Raw genomic sequence first — 21,095 nt, forward strand, 5'->3', positions numbered from 1 at the left:
CTTGAGTATATGCGATTCTGTGGTTTTCCCCCAACAGAAACTCAATGATCTCACTGCTAGCAATGCGCTTCCGTTAGAGTAGCCATTCTGAAGGCTAGATATAGCGCTGCCACCTACCGCGACTTCGTGAAACTAACAGCGTCTGAAGTGGAAACATTCAACGATGTCCCATAACAAATTCCATATTTTACAACCTCAGCTGACCGAAAAAATGTGTTGCATTACTTATTAAATGCCCCTTGTAAGGGGGCTAAAATTTTTCCTATGGCCTACCTTATCAAGGAAAACGATACAACTTCAGCACGTTATAAGTTAGAATTCACTCTACGTTTACCTGTTAAAAGATGTATACCACATTTGATCCTCGCAACTGAATGCAATCTAACACTCGTCTCTGCAATGAGCTACGAAATCTTTCAAATGCCACCAGCTCATCTCCTAAGACTTGAGAAGATTCCACAGTTCTCCAACCGTATCAACTAGAGCGCTGTACACTACTCGTTTGAGATAGCCTCAGACAAAAAATCCCAGAGAGTTGAGATTAGGTGATATATCAGGCCAAGATGCAGGCCCTGCTACATCTGACCATCTGTAACCGTATTGGCGTGTTAGATGTGTTACATCAGCTACGAAATATGCCGGTGCACCATCATAAATCAGCCACATTCCACAGCTACGAAGCACCGATTAAATTTAAGCCCAGTAGCATGGGATGTAATTACGAAGTTCACATTCCAAATACATTTGTACTAACTAGAAATATGCTTCGCACTGAAGTCACCGATGGCTCGAAAGTACAGATTGGCAATTATCTCGCAAACGGTTTGTTTGCGGGCCTATGTTTACCAAAATGTAATTATTTCTATTATATACTTTCATCTGTGCAAGTTTTCGTTATTAATTATGATACAGTCTGTATATAATGGTACAACGTTATTCATTTTGAACATCTGGTTTAGAAAAGGATTGGCAGTTAAAATAAAAGGTTTCCTTTACTTCACCGTCAACACCACCTATAGTTAAAACTAGAGTGCCATCTCATAGGCCCCTATAATCTTGACCTTTACTGTTTTCTTAAAGCATATACAATTCTCGAAATATCTTTATGTCCCAGTTAAAATGACCGGTGTACAGAATTCTCTTCAGCGGCGACAGAGAAAGGTAACTAGTATTGGGGCCGGAGAACAACGATTTTACAAGAAAAAATCAAATCCGCGGGATACACACTAGAATTCTGGAGTGGCTTCCGGTATCAAAATTAAAAAAAAAAAATTCGCTAAAGCAAACATTTACTATCACAGAAACTATGTCTCTCGGGCCGCAAGGTTTATTTAAGAAACGAAAATGCAACATTTTGCCCATACAAGTTGTCTAATTAAATTGCTTTCATGAGATATCGACACAAAATCGATGTGTATCACAAATTACGTGTTTAGTAATATTGCTGTATCTGTCGGTGGTAATTTATGCGAAGGAAATAATTGTGCAAAACATAAATTTCTTTGGGATAACGGGCATGTAATTGGTTCCAATGGCTCCGAGCACTATGGGACTTAACATCTGAGTTCACCAGTCCCCTAGACTTAAAACTACTTAAACCTAACTAACCTAAGGACGTCACACACATCCATACCCGAGGCAGGATTCGAATCTGCGACCGTAGCAGCCGCATCGTTCCGAACTGAAGCGCCTAGAACCGCTCGGCCACCACGGACGGCTGGCATGTAATTAACGGTGTTCTCTGACAGGAGTGTTACGCAAGCATGTAACGTTTACAACATCCTTGCACAGTAGCTAACACACCACACATGCAGATCTGATAAATAAAGACTTACTGCTTGGGACATCTGACAATCATCTGCATTCCGTTTCTGGATGTTTAATTACATCGTGTGGAGTGATAGGACCCCGCCTCTCACATTTCCTCGTCCAAAACGATCGTTAGCTGCTTGTCTTGCGCTGTCGAAATAGGTGAAGTAAACCTCTTCGCACAAGATAATACATCACAAATTTTGAAGAGAGTAAGTAATCATGTTAAGTCTTTCCAACTTTCTGGGAAAGAACGATAAGCTTGAAGAGCAGCAGTCTGGTCAAGAATCATGATGATAACATTACGAATATGAAGTGGGCGCGCCTGATTACCGAAGAACTGTATAAACACCTGTATCTGCGAAAGGATGAACTTCACTCCCTTTTCAAACTACGATACTCTCTCCTGCGATGAGCGGAATTTACAGCTGTATTGGAGTATACATCATGCTGCTGTAAGCTACATGTCTGAAACATAAAACCAGTTATTGGTTGACCTCATATTGACGAAGCGGATATCCTGATTCGTATTTTCACGCGAATTGTGGACTGCTGTTTACCAAGAGCACGAAGCCTTTTTCAGATCTCAACTACGAACTACATGTGAATAATTGTGTGCTAAAATAAAGCAGTTTTGTCACTAGTTAGTATGATACGTTTTGAAACAGCTATGAGTCATAAACTGATGACGTATTTAAAAAACATTTCATTATTTATTCTCATTATTAGGTTTCGGACATATTATTCATCACATGGCTGCCTTAGTATTTAGAGAACGAATGAAATGCGGATATCTCTTAATGAATGCTGGAGAACTGGCAGTGACAAAAAACTAAATATTTTAAAAGTGGATTAGTAGATATTTTAAACGAATCACTACACTGAATATTTCCAATAATCATAGGTTGCTTAGTGTTCACTGTAATTCACAAGATATTCGAAGAGAATGAGATTTTACGATATTGTAAGCCAACGCATGGACATGAATCAGCAGCATTTTAGAAACTACATTTCTTTTTCATTACTGCAATTTCATTACCTAAGCTTTCACAGAAGGATGCCAACTAAAATCGATGGAGCACTTGAATTTTAAGTCAATGGACTCTGAAAATTGAAAAGGTCGAAAGAAAACGCGCATGTACCCAATAAGAATCGTGATGAATCAAGATCTCCAGTGCGATAATGTGGAAATATCGTTAGTTCGCTGCAATTAGAGTTTATAGTGAACACAAGATGATTTTCCTCTCCAGTTTGTTAATTGACCGTACATTCCATCTAAAACTGTCGTCATTACATCGGTGAATTTGTTCAAAAAATGGCTCTGAGCACTATGGGACTTTAATTCTAAGGCCATCAGTCCCCTAGAACTTAGAACTACTTAAACCTAACGAACCTAAGGACATCACACACATCCATGCTCGAGGCAGGATTCGAACCTGCGACCGTAGCAGTCGCGCGGTTCCAGACTGTAGCGCCTAGAACCGCTTGGCCAACCAGGCCGGCGGTGAATTTGTGTAGCTGTTTTAAGTTTTTTATTCATAATGGATTTAGGATCAATATTCAGTTACCTAGTTACTAGTTGCCTCAGTAACAGCAATATTAGAAACACAAATAAGGAAGTAGAGTTGTTAATGATAAGACATTGAAAATCATTTGTCGTATCTTGTTTTGTGATCTTTTTGGAGGCACGAAGGACAAAGAAAACGTATCGTTTCATAACGCAGATCTCCAGTATTAGCCTGATGGATACAACATCCCTCCGGGAGATCAGAATGGGGGACTAATCTGGAATCCTTTGCGAAACGGAGAGATGACGATGACAATTTTTCAGTTATGGCCACATGTCCTTTGGATACACATTAAGTGTCTTTAGAGCAGGGGGTTCTATTTCCTTCTACATCCTCACGCCCATGATCACTGCACATTCTTCGGCCTTTTAGAGGCAGTATCCCACCCGAGGGCAAGAGCTCGTGTTTCTCTCTGTTCCTCAGCTCTATTTGACAAGGCCGTTGCCGAACGAAGGTAACGCCTTATGCCGAAAGTTTTTAGTCACCGTTACCGATGAATTCCATTCAAAATTTAAACTGTGAGTAGTTCGAACTGACGACGTAGACCTCTTGTTTAGTCCACGTTTCTTGCCCTCTTGATTCTAAATTTAACTATCATAATTTCATGTATTATACGAGGTTTAGCTATAAAATAACGGGACTGATGTTGTCACAGAGTAAGTACGCATGCACAAAGATCAACGACCAACTGCTGTTAAGCGTGAGACCTCCTCAGTCGAATGTAGCACGTCTGGTATCTACAGACAAATTACTGTGTCCGTGGCCTTTGTTTGTGTGAGAGCTGTCATTTAATTTTGTGGGGAAAATGATAAATGTAATAATAGACCAACGAACTGTCCTGAAGTTTAATATGTAAGTTGGAAAACTTACTACTTAAACCTATCTTTTACTAAAAGAAGTGTATACGAAGACGTTTATCACGTACTTGACTTTTTGAGTGGCTCAAGCGCTTCCAAGATGGTAGAGAAGGTGCTAAAGATGACTCTCGCCACCGACGCTCTTCGATGTCAAAAATGGATGAAAATATCAAAAACGTAGGTAACTTGGTTCGATCTGATTATTATCGATTGCGTATTCGATCGATTGCTAAGACTGTAGGAATTGACAAAGAACGCGTAAGGCAAATTTTACATAACCCATTTAACATGAGAAAAGTGTGTGCGAAACTGGTGCCGAAAATTCTTACGATGGAACAAAAAATTAAAGCTCGTGAAAATGTTTGTACTGACACTTTGAATTCCATCGAAAAATGTCCTAATTTCTTTGACAGAATGGTAACATGTGACGCTTGGTTTTCCAGTTAGAATCCAGAAACTAAACGCCAATCCGTGTACAGGAAGGACTCAACTTCACCGAGAGCGAAAAAGGCTAGAATGAGCAAATCAATGTTCAAAGTGATGATGAATGTTTTTTTTTTCGTTATTCATCGAATTGTGAATCTTCGCTGGGTTCCTGAAGGTCAAACTATTAAACAATTTTTTTGAGTCTTCATTCTTCTGACGTATTTGATGCGGCAGCCACGAATTCCTCTCCTGTGCCAAGCTCTTCATCTCAGAGTAGCACTTGCAACCTACGTCCTCAAATATTTGCTGGATGTATTCTAATCTCTGTCTTCCTCTACAGTTTTTGCCGTCTACATCTCCCTCTAGTACCACAGAAGTTCATGTCTGATGTCTTAACAGATGTCCTATCATCATGTCCTTTCTCCTTGTCTGTGTTTTCTACATGCTTCTTTCCTCTCCGATTCTGCGGAGAACCTCCTCATTCCTTACTTCATCATTCCGCCTAACTTTCAAAATTCGTCAGTAGTACCATATCTCGAATGCTTCGATCCTATCCTGTTCCAGTTTTCCCATTGTCCATTTTTCACTACCACTGTGCTGCAAACGTACGTTCTCATAAATTTCTTCCTAAAATGAAGACCTATGTTTGATACTAGTAGACTTCTCTCGGCCAGGAATGACCTTTTGCCACTGCTAGTCTGCTTTTGATGTCCTCCTTGTTCCGCCCGTCATGGGTTATTTTACTGCCTAGGTAGCGGAATTCCTTAACTTCATGTGCTTCGTGAACAGCAATCCTGATGTTAAGTTTCTCGCTGTCCTCTTTTCTGCTACTTGTCAGTACTTAAGTCTTTCTTCGATTTACTCTCAGCCCATATTCTGTCTGTACTCATTAGACTTCATTCTATTCAGCAGATTACGTAATTCTTCTTCACTTTCACTCAGGATAGCAACATCATCAGCGAATCTTACTATTGATATCCTTTCACCTTGAATTTTAATTCCACTCCTGAACGTTTCTTTTATTTCCTTCATTACTTCTTCGATGTACAGATTGAACAGTAGGGGCGAAAGACTACATCCCTGTCCTACACCCTTTTTAATCCGAGCACTTCGTACTTGGGCGTCCACTCTTATTATTCCCTCTTGGCTCTTGTACGTATTGTCTATTACCCGTCTCTATAGCTTACTCATATTTTTCTTAGGATTTCGAACGTATTTCACCGTTTTACATTGTCGAACGTTTCTTCCAGGTCGACAAATGCTATGAACGTGTCTTGATTTTTCTTTAGTCTTCGTTCCATTATCAACCGAAACGTCAGAATTGCCTCTCGGGGGCATCAAGTAAGGCAGAAGGGATAGACAACGTTCTATCAGAATTTCTCAAACATTTGGGGGAAGTGGCAACGGGGTTGGTGTGTAGAATATATGAGTCTGGCGATATACCATGTGACTTTCGGAAAAGCATTATCCACACAATTCCGAAGTGTGAAAGAGGTTACAAGTGCGTGAATCATCCAGCAATCAGCCTAACAGCTGATGCACCCAAGCGGCTGACGAGAATAGTCTAGAAAAGAACGGAAAAGAAAACATACGATCTGTCAGATGACAATCAGTTTGACTTCAGGAAAGGTAGAGGCAGGAAAGGTAAAGGCAGGAATGGTAAATGCATTTCTGACGTTGTGTTTGATAATGGAAGCAAGATTAGAGAAAAATTAAGACACGCTCATAGTATTTATCGATCTGGGAAAAGCGTTAGACAGTGCAAAATGTTGTAAGACGTTCGAAATTTTCAGAAAAATATGGGTAATGTGTAGGGAAAGATGAATAATATACATCTACAAGAACCAAGAGGGAACAATAGGAGTGGAACACCATGAAAGAAGTGCATGTATTAGAGAGGGTATAAGAGAGGAATACAGTCTTTCTCCCCTACTGTTCGTTATGCACACGAAGAAGGAATGACGGAAATAAAGTAAAGGTTCAAGAGTGAGATTAAAATTCAAGTTGAAAGGAAATTAGTGATAAGATTCGCTGAGGACACTGCTACCCACAGTGAAAGTGAAGAAAAATTACGAGTCTCCTGCTGAAAGGAATAATAATCTAATGACTAATTACGGAGAGAATATATTGAAGAAAGACCAAAGTAATGAGCAGTAGCGGAAATGGTAACAGTGGGAATCACAGCATCAGACCTTGTCATCACGAAGCAGATGACAAATTGTGCTACCTGTGTAAGAAGAAGGGATACGATGATAGGAAATGTGTCAAGGCATCAGCGAATAACTTCCGTGGTACTAGAGGGTAAAACTGTAGAGGAAGGCAGAGACTGGAATGTTGTTGTTGTTGTGGTCTTCAGTCCTGAGAGTGGTTTGATGCAGCTCTCCATGCTACTCTATCCTGTGCAAGATGCTTCATCTCCCAGTACCTACTGCAACCTACATCCTTCTGAATCTGCTTAGTGTATTCATCTCTTGGTCTTCCCCTACGATTTTTACCCTCCACGCTGCCCTCCAATGCTAAATTGGTGATCCTTTGATGCCTCAGAACATGTCCTACCAACCGATCCCTTCTTCTGGTCAAGTTGTGCCACAAACTTCTCTTCTCCCCAATCCTATTCAATACTTCCTCATTAGTCATGTGATCTACCCATCTAATCTTCAGCATTCTTCTGTAGCACCACATTTCGAAAGCTTCTATTCTCTTCTTGTCCAAACTATTTACCGTCCATATTTCACTTCCATACATGGCTACACTCCATACAAATACTTTCAGAAATGACTTCCTGACACTTAAATCTATACTCGATGTTAACAAATTTCTCTTCTTCAGAAACGCTTTCCTTGCCATTGCCAGTCTACTTTTTATATCCTCTCTACTTCGACCATCATCAGTTATTTTGCTACCCAAATAGCAAACCTCCTTTACAACTTTAAGTGTCTCATTTCCTAATCTAATTCCCTCAGCATCACCCGACTTAATTCGACTACATTCCATTATACTTGTTTTGCTTTTGTTGATGTTCATCTTATATCCTCCTTTCAAGACACTGTCCATTCCATTCAACTGTTCTTCCAAGTCCTTTGCTGTCTCTGACAGAATTACAATGTCATCGGCGAACCTCAAAGTTTTTATTTCTTCTCCATGGATTTTAATACCTACTCCGAATTTTTCTTTTGTTTCCTTTACTGCTTGCTCAATATAGAGATCGAATAACATCGGGGAGAGGCTACAACCCTGTCTTACTCCCTTCCCAACCACTGCTTCCCTTTCATGTCCCTCGACTCTTATAACTGCCATCTGGTTTCTGTACAAATTGTAAATAGCCTTTCGCTCCCTGTATTTTACCCCTGCCACCTTTAGAATTTGAAAGAGCGTATTCCAGTCAACATTGTCAAAAGCTTTCTCTAAGTCTACAAATGCTAGAAACGTAGGTTTGCCTTTCCTTAATCTTTCTTCTAAGATAAGTCGTAAGGTCAGTATTGCCTCACGTGTTCCAGTATTTCTACGGAATCCAAACTGATCTTCCCCGAGGTTGGCTTCTACTAGTTTTTCCATTCGTCTGTAAAGAATTCGTGTTAGTATTTTGCAACTGTGGCTTATTAAACTGATTGTTCGGTAATTTTCACATCTGTCAACACCTGCTTTCTTTGGGATTGGAATTATTGTATTCTTCTTGAAGTCTGAGGGTATTTCGCCTGTTTCATACATCTTGCTCACCAGATGGTAGAGTTTTGTCAGGTCTGGCTCTCCCAAGGCCGTCAGTACTTCCAATGGAATGTTGTCTACTCCGGGGGCTTGTTTCGACTGAGGTCTTTCAGTGGAGACTGGAATACATCTAGACTGGAATACATCTAGTAAATAATTGAGGACGTGGGTTGCAAGTGCTACTCTGAGATGAAGAGATTGGCGTAGGAGAGGAAGTCGTGGCGAGCCACATCAAACCAGTTAGAAGACTGATGTAGTACAGCATCCCAATATTGGAGCTACAGACCAACTATTTTCTTAGCCTGACTTACCATCACGGACTCTAACCTTTTCCCAAGACCAAATCTGCATTAAAAGGAACAAGATTTCTGTTTTAGAGAGCTGGCAGAAGATGACTTCCATCACTGATTACTTCAATGGAAAACCTATATGGAGCATTGTAAGGGTGGCCGCAGGGAGTGTATTGAGGATGACAATAGATAAATATGTATGCTTTTGAAATATTCAAATGTTTTACAGCAATAGTCTCGTTATTTTATAAGAGGAGGGGGAGAAGGAGTAGGAAATTAGTTCAAAAATGGTTGAAATGGCTCTGAGCACTATGGGACTTAACATCTGAGGTCATAAGTCCCCTAGAACTTAGAACTGCTTAAACCTAACTAACCTAAGGACATCACACACATCCACGCCCGAGGCAGCATTCGAACCTGCGACCGTAGCGGTCGCGCAGTTCCAGACTGAAGCGCATAGAACCGCTCGGTCACAGCGGCCGGCTAGGAGATTAGTGCTTAGCGTCCTGTAGGCAACAAGGTCATAGGATTTATATTACAACAAATAAGCCCTCGGTCACAAATATTAAGTCAAAATTGACGAGGTTTCGACGGTACTATGAGCGTCGTCTTCAGAATTAAACTAACTGTTCTAATACGTAATAGGTGTATAAGACATTAATAAACTAAAGTATGTACTGACTGGAAAGAGATGCAGTACTTACAAGTCACATTCTAAAAAATCTAAGCCGGAAAGGCGACGTCATGAAAAGTTGTAAATAAGATAAGATGGCAAGCCGGTGAGGGCTGCTCGTACCTGAGTGAACACGGGTTGCAACAAAACTGAGGTGCCCACGTTAGAAAGTGTGGGCAAGTAAACATCGTGTTGCTACGAGCGCCATCTAGTAGCCGCAGAAACAACTAGGCTACTGTACATTCAAAATCAGACACATGAAATTGTAATGAAGCTGATTCGGGCGTAACGTAAGCACTAATAATAATAATAAGATGAAGTTACATTTTTATCGGCTTTAAACGGAGATACATTGTGTAACGTAAAATAAAAAAACGTCAGTTATGACATACAAGAAAACAGCAAAGACGTAACAGGAAAATAAGATTTCGGCAACCTGCATGAGGATCAAGCAACGGCTTTACAGAGTCAACAAAGTTTTTACTTCGCAGCTGCAGCTGTTCGTTGAGAATGAGGCCATCGTGACGAGATAGATGTTTGAAAATCTCCAGTTCCTCTAAAACATTTAACCTACGCCCCCGCCGGCCGCGGTGTTCTAGCGGTTCTAGGCGCGCAGTCCGGAACCGCGCGGCTGCTACGGTCGCAGGTTCGAATCCTGCCTCGGGCATGGATGGGTGTGATGTCCTTAGGTTAGTTAGGTTTAAGTAGTTCTAAGTTCTAGGGGACTGATGACCACAGATGTTAAGTCCCATAGTGCTCAGAGCCATTTTTTGAACCTACGCCCCTTATTTTCGGTATGCAGAATATTGCTATCGCCAAGGGCTTTAGGCACGTGTCCAGTAATTAAGAGATAATCGGCAAAGGATGAATTTAGGGAACTGGTACCGTTTTTTCTCAAAAGATGTTCTTTATATCTGATGGTGAAAGCACGTCCAATTTGCCCTATATAATAGGAGGAGCAGGTATCACAGATGATCTTATAAACGCCAGAACTTCCTGCAGGGGAGCGAATGGATTTCAAATTATGAAAGAAGTTTCTCTTCAGATTGTTATTAGAAGAGAAGGCAATATTGCAGTTGTATTTGTTGCGAAGCATGCGCTGAATCTGATAGGAAGTGGGTCCTACGAAAGGAATAGAAAAACGTTTTCTTTTTGGGTTAACTTCAGTGCGTGAGTAGTTTATTAATGTCTTATACACCTATTATGTTTTAGAACAGTTAGTTTAATTCTGAAGACGACGCGCATCTTAGCGTCGAAACCTGGTCAATTTTGACTTAATATTTGTGACCGAGGGCTTATTTGTTCTAATATAATTCTGACACTGTAACTGAACTTTAGCAGCTATGTTCAAAGTTTTTAAGGTCATAAGAGATGGATCACAAGCTCGGATTAGGGAAGGATGGGGAAGGAAATTGGCCGTGCCGTTTCAAAGGAACCATCCCGGCATTTGCCTAAAGCGATTAACTGAAATCACGGAAAACCTTAATCAGGATGGCCGGAGGCGGGTTTGAACCGTCGTCCTCCCGAATTCGAGCTCAGTGTGCTAACCACTGCACCACCTCGCTCACCTCCGTTATTTTATAGCCACACCTAGTAACGTGATGTTTTCGATGACCGGCTCGCTTTACTCGTAGCTCGCGTAGACCGACAGAACGCAAGAAGAAAGATTTAAAAATTGAATAAATAAACAGTGATGCAAACGCATTACAGCGGCAGCCCAAGGGGAGCACCACCGTGGAAGGCGAGTGCGTCCCACCGTCACAGGCGAGGCACAGCCGCAGACACAGGCAGCGCGCAGTGTGAAGGCCGTCCTTCACGCCTGCACACGGCCTTTGTGGGCCGCAGCCAACGCGCTTCCTGGCCGCCAATGGCACTGCGAGCGTACACTCCCATCTAGCTGACGCCGGAACTTCCGTATGGAATTTCTAGGGCATTTGCTTCATTCAGAACCAAAACTAAAGACGATGCATTCATGATGTCTTCCTTTGTTATGCCTTATTGTGCCCTTTGTCGGAACAGAAGAAATTGTCCCACTCAGCAAGTGTTTACGACGAATTAGTGCTCGCAGATTGCCTCTGTACGCAAGCCACAGCGCAGTGGAAATTTCCACTACAGGCTGATGGCAGCCGCGTCCAGCACAGTGCACAGGTTCCAGTGGTCGTACAATGTCCGTCAATCAGGAAAAGAGAGCATACCTGCACATCTTCCTTGTGTGGCGATCCTGAACGTGCATGAACTCCTTGGTTTTTAGTCTCTACACAACATAATAACTATTAGATATTCATATTATCAATATTACTAAACAGTTAACCCGTTTCACGAGGCACAGATATAGCTGCAGGTTGCCTATCTAACAGCTTTCAGGGACAACAAAAATTTAATTTTCGAAAATGGTTCAAATGGCTCTGAGCACTATGGGACTTAACTGCTGTGGTCATCAGTCCCCTAGAACTTAGAACTACTTAAACCTAACTAACCTAAGGACATCACACACATCCATGCCCGAGGCAGGATTCGAACCTGCGACCGTAGCGATCACGCGGCTCCAGACTGTAGCGCCTAGAACCGCACGGCCACTCCGGCCGGCTTTAATTTTCGATATGTAACATAATTATTGAGCGAATTTAAACATTTAAAATGCTATCATAATCCACTAATTGTAGCGGCCACAGACCACAAATTTATATTCTTTTTACATAACGTTATTTATTCTATTCAACTTTTTGTACGTATTCTTCCATCTATTGTATTAAAAGAATGTTAATTATCGGGAAATAAATTTGAAACAACATAAATCCGAAGTACAGGAACTCTGACACACGTACTTTTTGGTGCTTGGAGGAAAATAGTATTTAACTAAACTACACCTTCCGCGGTCGCCATAGAGTTTCTTGAGACATAATAAATTATCTTTGACAGATGTAAGATTCAGATTAATGCTGCATTGCAGGTACCAAGTACAAATAAGAATTCCAAGAGAAAATAAGTATTTGTCTTTTCATTAGGTATTTTTCTTTAGATTAGCGATCAGGTTAATGTAACAGTGCCCTTGCTCCTGCCCTAGCATTCATCTGTATAATATTAAACATTCTGTGTACAATGGTGGAAATTTCACTCTATGCATCGAAGCTTTAAGATGGACCCACTTAAGGGAGGAGTGGATGACAGACAACGAGGATAAGTCAGAAACATCTGAGGAGCGAAATTCTGTAACAGGTAATTCAGTTCTGGAGCTGTGGTTGTGGAAAATATGTCTTTGCGGAGTCTTTAGGTTATTACTATATACTCTGTAAGTTTTGAGGGTGATATTATATCATTAAGAGATATAATCTTTTGTTAAAATTTTAACACAGTGAGACAAGAACAAGGTTATCAAAAACGATTGAAGCGATTTCATAGTTTCACTGTACTACATGAATTGACTTATTGTTACAAAAGTCAACACCCATACAGAAAAACTCCAAATTTTGTACTGTTGCAGCAACGCTTCAGATTTCTGCCAAGAGAGTGCAGCAGTGAGCAGTTAGGCAAGATGATGACACGTACCGAGAGAGGGTGCGTTGTGCTTGAAACGTGTTCGCATCAGTCTGCCGCGACAATGCAACAACACTTCAGAACGAAGTTAAGCAAAGATTCGCCACGCTTTCGGGTAGCACATTCGAGATCAACCAAAAGTTACTGTGTTCTCTGCGGCCTCACGGTTTAAAGCTACGGTCACTTTTTCTTCTGCGAAAAGACCGTTACAGGCCACACATATCTGGTCGTACTGAAAAATGGGCTCATGCCACAACTAGAGACCGAAAGTGTGCACTTAAGGTCGGTGCTCCACCCGAGTTCTATCGTGATGTTCGTGAATTCCTGAACAGTAAGCTGAGAAACCGATGGATCGACCGTGGTAGGGTTGATGATTATCAGGTTAAGTCATGGCCTCTAAGCTCTGCCGACCTAACCCCATGAGATTTGTTTTGGGTGCGGTTCTGTGAAAGATTCGATGCTTATGCCTCCTCTACCAATAAACTTACCAGAACTGCAAGCTCACATAAACAGTGCTTTTGAACAGATTGATATGGAGATGCTGCGCCGATTGTGAAAAGAACTTCATCATCGATTTGATATATGCAGAATCGGTAGGAGGTACATATGGAGCACTTGTAATATGTTAAAAAAAGCTGTTTTGAGTTTTGCAATGCGTGTGCTACAGCGAATCAATGAAATCGCATCAATCATTTATAATAACCGTGTATTACAGTTAGAAACTGTAGTGTCTAGATGTAGTGTAAGTCAAGGCGCACAAATTACCCAGAGTATATTCATAAAGTACTTGAAAATCAGAGTACTTAGGTATTATCAACGAACTTCACAGATAATTTCAAACGTCTACAAACTTTTTCTCTTAGACACCTGCACAATATAATGATACCAAGATGTTTTTCCATTACAACATTTTTGCTGTTCATGCAGTGAACCTTCAGCGTCAGTGACGTTTTAATTTATTGCTTCTTTACTAGTAACTGGTTTCACACCAAATTTTGCAAGCAGTACCGACGTATAAAAGTGAACGTTCCTGCAAAATTATATCATTGTACCACACATAGATAGGCAGATACGACTTCATAAACATTGAGGTGCGTGAAAAACTAACTTTTGCTCAAAACGGAGAGCAAATTACCGAGATTGTACTCATCCAGTGTTTGATTGTGAGATGACGTCGCGACCTCAGACGAACTTTGAATATAATATCAAACAATTTATATATTTTTTCTTTTTTATATGCTTAACGTCAAATATTTAGCACGTTACTCTTTTGTACGGTACACAGACGCTTGAAACTGTTTTAACGTGGGAGTTCAATATCTTAATCAACCTGGGGGTGGGCGGTTTACTGGAGAAAACACAGGTGACTCTCGTTTTCAAGAAAGCTTTTTTTTTCTTTATTGTGTTACGATTCCCTCTAAAGGGGGCGGGCTGGCAGCAGCTTATTACGCCGCTCTTCAGCCTACAGAATTTGGTTTAAAAAGATGAAGATAATAAAAAATAATAACAGTTGGCGATAAAATCGGTGATTTAAAGGTAAAATCGCAGAAAATTCTGGAGCTTAAAACATGAAACACAGGGTTGATGATGCTAATAAAATACACAGGAAGCAGAAAAATAATACACAGACAATTAAAAAACACGGCGACAGTCTGGGTTCTGTTCGCAAGAGATGTAAAATGCACACCCAGCGACAGCATGATTTCTGTTCGCAACACTGTGGAAAGACGCACAACACTGAACACTCACTTAAACACTGCACTAAAATGTTGGCACACATAGGACATACCACACTCGAGAGCAGGTGGGGGGAAACTGGTCAGATGACGGGAAAAAAAGGGGGGGAAGGAGAGGAAAAGTGAAGGGGGAGGGGGGAAAGGAGCCAATGGAAGATGAGGATCCATAAGAGGGGTGGGGGGTGCTGAGCAGACGTGTCAGGGAGTGGGGAAGGCAGAGGAGGGGACTACAAAAGGACTCGGGTGGGGGGGGGAGAAAGGAGATAGGGAGAGGGTAGATGGGGAGAAAACACAGGACGGAAGGGGGAGGAAGAGGGAGCCCAGGGAAAGGACGGAGGAAAGGAGGGGGGTGAGGATCAGAGTTGATAGGAGGGATAAATGGAGGGAGAGAGGGCACCATCCGGGAGGGGGAGTTGATGGAAGCCACCTTGGGGACTGCCAAGGGGGAGGTTACCATGAGAAAAAGATTGAATAATCAACGAAAGGACAACGTTCTACGAGTCGGGGCGTGGAATGTCAGAAGCTTGAACGTGGTAGGGAAACTAGAAAATCTGAAAAGGGAAATGTAAAGGCTCAATCTAGATATAGTAGGGGTCAGTGAAGTGAAGTGGAATGAAGACAAGGATTTCTGGTCAGATGAGTATCGGGTAATATCAACAGCAGCAGAAAATGGTATAACAGGTGTAGGATTCGTTATGAATAGGAAGGTAGGGCAGAGGGTATGTTACTGTGAACAGTTCAGTGACCAGGTTGTTCTAATCAGAATCGACAGCAGACCAACACCGACAACGATAGTTCAGGTATACATGCCGACGTCGCAAGCTGAAGATGAACAGATAGAGAAAGTGTATGAGGATATTGAAAGGGTAATGCAGTATGTAAAGGGGGACGAAAATCTAATAGTAATGGGCGACTGGAATGCAGTTGTAGGGGAAGGAGTAGAAGAAAAGGTTACAGGAGAATATGGGCTTGGGACAAGGAATGAAAGAGGAGAAAGACTAATTGAGTTCTGTAACAAGTTTCAGCTAGTAATAGGGAATACCCTGTTCAAGAATCACAAGAGGAGGAGGTACACTTGGAAAAGGCCGAGAGATACGGGAAGATTTCAATTAGATTACATCATGGTCAGACAGAGATTCCGAAATCAGATACTGGATTGTAAGGCGTACCCAGGAGCAGATATAGACTCAGATCACAATAGAGTAGTGATGAAGAGTAGGCTGAAGTTGAAGACATTAGTCCATTAGTCAGGAAGAATCAATATGCAAAGAAGTGGGATACGGAAGTACTAAGGAATGACGAAATACGTTTGAAGTTCTCTAACGCTATAGATACAGCAATAAGGAATGGCGCAGTAGGCAGTACAGTTGAATAGATATCTCTAAAAAGAGCCATCACAGAAGTTGGGAAGGAAAACATAGGTACAAAGAAGGTAGCTGCGAAGAAACCATGGGTAACAGAAGAAATACTTCAGTTGATTGATGAAAGGAGGAAGTACAAACATGTTCCGGGAAAATCAGGAATACAGAAATACAAGTCGCTGAGGAATGAAATAAATACACTCCTGGAAATTGAAATAAGAACACCGTGAATTCATTGTCCCAGGAAGGGGAAACTTTATTGACACATTCCTGGGGTCAGATACATCACATGATCACACTGACAGAACCACAGGCACATAGACACAGGCAACATAGCATGCACAATGTCGGCACTAGTACAGTGTATATCCACCTTTCGCAGCAATGCAGGCTGCTATTCTCCCATGGAGACGATCGTAGAGATGCTGGATGTAGTCCTGCGGAACGGCTTGCCATGCCATTTCCACCTGGCGCCTCAGTTGGACCAGAGTTCGTGCTGGACGTGCAGACCGCGTGAGACGACGCTTCATCCAGTCCCAAACATGCTCAATGGGGGACAGATCCGGAGATCTTGTTGGCCAGGGTAGTTGACTTACACCTTCTAGAGCACGTTGGGTGGCACGGGATACATGCGGACGTGCATTGTCCTGTTGGAACAGCAAGTTCCCTTGCCGGTCTAGGAATGGTAGAACGATGGGTTCGATGACGGTTTGGATGTACCGTGCACTATTCAGTGTCCCCTCGACGATCACCAGTGGTGTACGGCCAGTGTAGGAGATCGCTCCCCACACCATGATGCCGGGTGTTGGCCCTGTGTGCCTCGGTCGTATGCAGTCCTGATTGTGGCGCTCACCTGCACGGCGCCAAGCACGCGAACGACCATCATTGGCACCAAGGCAGAAGCGACTCTCATCGCTGAAGACGACACGTCTCCATTCGTCCCTCCATTCACGCCTGTCGCGACACCACTGGAGGCGGGCTGCACGATGTTGGGGCGTGAGCGGAAGACGGCCTAACGGTGTGCGGAACCGTAGCCCAGCTTCATGGAGACGGTTGCGAATGGTCCTCGCCGATACCCCAGGAGCAACAGTGTCCCTAATTTGCTGGGAAGTGGCGGTGCGGTCCCCTACGGCACTGCGTAGGATCCTACGGTCTTGGCGTGCATCCGTGCGTCGCTGCGGTCCGGTCCCAGGTCGACGGGCACGTGCACCTTCCGCCGACCACTGGCGACAACATCGATGTACTGTGGAGACCTCACGCCCCACGTGTTGAGCAATTCGGCGGTACGTCCACCCGACCTCCCGCATGCCCACTATACGCCCTCGCTCAAAGTCCGTCAACTGCACATACGGTGCACGTCCACGCTGTCGCGGCATGCTACCAGTGTTAAAGACTGCGATGGAGCTCCGTATGCCACGGCAAACTGGCTGACACTGACGGCGGCGGTGCACAAATGCTGCGCAGCTAGCGCCATTCGACGGCCAACACCGCGGTTCCTGGTGTGTCCGCTGTGCCGTGCGTGTGATCATTGCTTGTACAGCCCTCTCGCAGTGTCCGGAGCAAGTATGGTGGGTCTGACACACCGGTGTCAATGTGTTCTTTTTTCCATTTCCAGGAGTGTAGGAAGTGCAGGGAAGCTAAGACGAAATGGCTGCAGGAAAAATGTGAAGACATCGAAAAAGATATGATTGTCGGAAGGACAGACTCAGCATACAGGAAAGTCAAAACAACCTTTGGTGACATTAAAAGCAACGGGAATTCCACTGTTAAATGCAGAGGAGAGAGCACGTAGGTGGAAAGAATACATTGAAAGCCTCTATGAGGGTGAAGATTTGTCTGATTTGATAGAAGAAGAAACAGGAGTCGATTTAGAAGAGATAGGGGATCCAGTATTAGGATCGGAATTTAAAAGAGCTTTGGAGGACTTGCGGTCAAATAAGGCAGAAGGGATAGATAACATTCCATCAGAATTTCTAAAATCATTGGGGGAAGTGGCAACAAAACGACCATTCACGTTGGTGTGTAGAATATATGAGTCTGGCGATATACCATCTGACTTTCGGAGAAGCATCATCCACACAATTCCGAAGACGGCAAGAGCTGACAAGTGCGAGAATTATCGCACAATCAGCTTAACGGCTCATGCGTCGAAGCTGCTTACAAGTATAATACACAAAAGAATGGAAAAGAAAATTGAGAATGCGCTAGGTGACGATCAGTTTGGCTTTACGAAAAGTAAAGGGACGAGAGAGGCAATTCTGACGTTACGGCTAATAATGGAAGCAAGGCTAAAGAAAAATCAAGACACTTTCATAGGATTTGTCGACCTGGAAAAAGCGTTCGACAATATAAAATGGTGCAAGCTGTTCGAGATTCTGAAAAAAGTAGGGGTAAGCTATAGGGAGAGACGGGTCATATACAATATGTACAACAACCAAGAGGGAATAATAAGAGTGGACGATCAAGAACGAAGTGCCCGTATTAAGAAGGGTGTAAGACAAGGCTGTAGCCTTTCGCCCCTACTCTTCAATCTGTACATCGAGGAAGCAATGATGGAAATAAAAGAAAGGTACAGAAGTGGAATTAAAATACAAGGTGAAAGGATATCAATGATACGATTCGCTGATGACATTGCTATCCTGAGTGAAAGTGAAGAAGAATTAAATGATCTGCTGAACGGAATGAACAGTCTAATGAGTACACAGTATGGTTTGAGAGTAAATCGGAGAAAGACGAAGGTAATGAGAAGTAGTAGAAATGAGAACAGCGAGAAACTTAACATCAGGATTGATGGTCACGAAGTCAATAAAGTTAAGGAATTCTGCTACCTAGGCAGTAAAATAACCAATGACGGACGGAGCAAGGAGGACATCAAAAGCAGACTCGCTATGGCAAAAAAGGCATTTCTGGCCAAGAGAAGTCTACTAATATCAAATACCGGCCTTAATTTGAGGAAGAAATTTCTGAGAATGTACGTCTGGAGTACAGCATTGTATGGTAGTTAAACATGGACTGTGGGAAAACCGGAACAGAAGAGAATCGAAGCATTTGAGATGTGGTGCTATAGACGAATGTTGAAAATTAGGTGGACTGATAAGGTAAGGAATGAGGAGGTTCTACTCAGAATCGGAGAGGAAAGGAATATGTGGGAAACACTGATAAGGAGAAGGGACAGGATGATAGGACATATGCTAAGACATGAGGGAATGACTTCCATGGTACTAGAGGGAAGTGTAGAGGGCAAAAACTTTAGAGGAAGACAGAGATTGTAATACGTCAAGCAAATAATTGAGGACGTAGGTTGCAAGTGCTACTCTGAGATGAAGAGGTTAGCACAGGAAAGGATTCGTGGCGGGCCACATCAAACCAGTCAGTCGACTGATGACCAAACAAAAAAAGGTGTGCAGGATGGTAGAGGTGTGCAACCCCCATGTCCGGCCAGAGAGGAGTTTGAGGAGTCGGAGGCGGTTGTGGGCTTTGGATTAGATGGAGCGGAGATGAGGGATCCAGGTGAGGTGACGGTCAGTGGTGAGGCCAAGGTAGGTGAGGGTGGGGGTGAGGCAGACAGGATGGGCGCAGACAGTAAGGGAGAAATCCAGAAGCCGGAAGGAGCGAGTGGTACGACCTACGATGATTGCCTGGGTCTTGAAAGGATTGATTTTCAGGAGCCACTTGTTACACCATGCAGCAAAAAAGGTCAAGGTGATTCTGGAGAAGGCGTTGGGACCGTTGGAGGGTAGGAGCGAGGGCGAGGAATGCGGTGTCATCAGCATATTGCAAGAGGTGTATTGGGGGTAGGGGCGTATCTGCCGTGTACAGGAGGCAGAGGAGAGGGGAGGGGACAGAGCCCTGGGGCACACCCGCAGAGGGGTAGAAGGGGTGGGAATTGGCATTATAGATGGTAGCATAGGAGGGGCGGTGGGAAAGGAAGGAGGCCATCAGACGGATGTAGTCGATAGGAAGGGCGTAGGTTAGGAGTTTAAACAGGAGACCGGGATGCCAGACACGGTCGTAGGCCTTTTCGAGGTCAAGGGAGACAAAAATGGCGGAGCGACGGGAGTTAAGCTGGAGGGAGAGGAGATGAGTGAGGCGGAGGAGTTGGTCATCAGCAGAGAAGGAAGGTCGAAAGCCCCATTGGGTGTTGGGGAGGAGGTGGTTTTGGTGGAGGTGGTGATGGATGCGCCAGGAAAGGATGGATTGCAAAAGCTTGCTGAACACTGATGTGAGACAGATAGGACGATAGTAAGAGGCATCAGATGGAGGCTTGTTGGGTTTGGAGAGCTTCAGGATACGGGAGGTTTTCCACAGGTCAGGATAGAAGCCAGTGCCAAGGATGACATTGTAGAGGGTGGCAAGGATTGAAAGGAACGAGGGAGGGCAGTGTTTGAGGTGGTGGTAGGTAATGCAGTCGTGGCCAGGAGCAGTGTTGCGTTTAGTGTGGAGTGTGAGGCTGATGTCCTGTGTATTGATGGGAGTGTTAAGTTCAGATGGTGGTGTGTGGCCCAAGTACTGGAAGCTAGGAGCAAGGGGAGGAACAGAGGTATTCGTACGGTCCATGATGTCCGGAAAGAGGGAATAATCAAAGTGGGGATCATCTGGAATGGAAAAAACATCGAAGAGGTGAGAGGCAAAGTGGTTGGCCTTACTGAGGTTGTCAGGAAAGGGACGGTCATTAAGGAGGAGAGGGTACTGGTGGGGTGGGGCGGGTCCCAGTAAGGCGGTGGAAAGCAGACCAATACTTGGAAGAGTTTATGCGGAGCGTGGTGTTGAGTTGTGTACATGTCTGGCGCCAAGCACGGCGTTTCTTCGCTGTAAGCAGGTTGCGGATGTGTCGTTGTAATTGCCGTTGGTGGGTAAGTGTATCCCGGTCACGAGTGCAGAGAAAAGAGCGGTAGAGGTGGCGGGACCCTCGAAGGAGAAGGACGGCCTGTGGAGGCAGGGCGGGGCAGTGAGGGTGGATGGCATTGGTGGGGATATGGGTGGCGATGGTGTCAGACAAGGTCTGGTGCAGAAAGGCAGCAGTGCGAGAGATGTCATCAGGAGATTTGAGGGTAAGGTCGTGGCTGGTAACCTGGGTGTGAATGGAGTCCCGGTAGGCATCCCAGTTGGCATGCAAGTAATCATGGACAAGTTTAG

This window comes from Schistocerca cancellata, chromosome 3, assembly GCF_023864275.1.
Source record: "Schistocerca cancellata isolate TAMUIC-IGC-003103 chromosome 3, iqSchCanc2.1, whole genome shotgun sequence".
Classification (NCBI taxonomy): Eukaryota; Metazoa; Arthropoda; class Insecta; order Orthoptera; family Acrididae; genus Schistocerca; species Schistocerca cancellata.